Raw genomic sequence first — 1,514 nt, forward strand, 5'->3', positions numbered from 1 at the left:
GTGGGCTGCCAGCTGGACCAGCACCCTGAGCGGTTAGTGGGGTAAGGTGCCTTACGGTGTAGCGGCATTTCTCCAGTTACCAAACCACATACTTTGGTCCGTATGGGGACTTCAACCCGCGACCCTCCGGTTCCCAATCCAACTCCCTATGGACTGAGCTACTGCCACACCCATAATGTATAATAATAAATCCACTTGAGTATTGACGGACCCAGTCCCTAAAATAAGACATCCCACAGATAAACCTTGAGGGCTGGGGAACAGACCAATAACTGCACAGGAATTTTGAAATATTATTGATAAGCAGAACTGCCGCCCATCTCCACGTGTGTGAAGAACACATTACCTGGTATGTATATCAAGATGCTGCTCAGACGTGCACAAATGATATGAACAGCCATAGAAGCAGAATGTACACAACAAAGAGATTTGAGTGAGAAAGCTTATGTGGAACAAAATGTTTGACTGCCTATTAAAGTAAAAGTATTCACAACGCATCTCATACCCATAATGGCTGTAGCCTAAAACTAGTCAGTGTTTTGTCCTAGGTTTGTGTATTTGGCCCTCCCTAAAAGTAAATGTGACATTTAAAAAATTAAATAAATAAAAAAGTACATGCAAATCATTTTGGACCATTATTATTACCATATCTGTGTTCCATAAGGCGTGAAGACAAAACTTACTCGCTCAACTGAGGTCCAACTACAATCATTAGATCTGAAAAAGTCATTTAGTTAGGTTTGACGCTCACATTGATTTTACATTCATTCGGCTTGGGTGGTACCCAAAACGGCTTGGGTGCTGCGCCTAACCCTTATAGTGGTAGGGGAAACCCTGCTAGTAAAACAACCAGCAGCCCTGCAAGTCACAATTTAACATTTGGGTAATGTTAGCATGCCTTCAAAGTAGCAACAGTCCACTAAATGCTGTGGAATATCGTCCCTCCCCTGGCATTGAAGTGATAATGATTCACTCATTTAAACCTTAGATAGCAGCTTGATTAACTGTAGTGTTTCCTGTTGCTACAATTGACCGAGTGAGACATCATCCGCTTCAGCCACCTGTACTAATTAGCAAAAACTAAACAAAAAAATAAACACTGCAAAAATCAAACATTGTTACCACTCCAGTAAAGGTTGAGCTACAAAGCCCAGATTCATCTGATATGGTTTGCTGGTATTTTGTGGCATTTCAGTCGGTCTCTCCTGGCCACACCTGAGAGCCCTGCTGACTCATTCCCATTCATGTGTGCACATCTGCGCAGTCCCAGTGTCATGTGATGGGACTGTGAACCCCAATAAGAGAGCCGCGCTGGCCAGCGACAAGAAATGTGATTGGTTGGCTAGGCAAAGTGACATTTGCAGTTTGGCAGCGAAGGTTATCGTGTCTGCAGATCCTCACGTGCAGTTGGGGGAAAGCTTATTTTCTCAGCCCAGATATGAAAAGGTAACATTTGCTGGAGTGGTTTATAGATGAGAGAGAGAGAGAGAGAGAGAGAGAGAGAGAGAGAGAGA

At 43.5% G+C, this 1,514-nt stretch overlaps 1 protein-coding gene across 12 annotated transcripts in view; it reads right to left on the bottom strand.

Moving 5' to 3' along the window:
- The window catches only part of vav2 (vav 2 guanine nucleotide exchange factor), a 221,584-nt gene that overhangs the window by 149,268 nt on the left and 70,802 nt on the right, over positions 1-1,514 (bottom strand). The window lies entirely within an intron of this gene.

Source organism: Etheostoma spectabile, chromosome 16 (assembly GCF_008692095.1).
Source record: "Etheostoma spectabile isolate EspeVRDwgs_2016 chromosome 16, UIUC_Espe_1.0, whole genome shotgun sequence".
Lineage (NCBI taxonomy): Eukaryota > Metazoa > Chordata > Actinopteri > Perciformes > Percidae > Etheostoma > Etheostoma spectabile.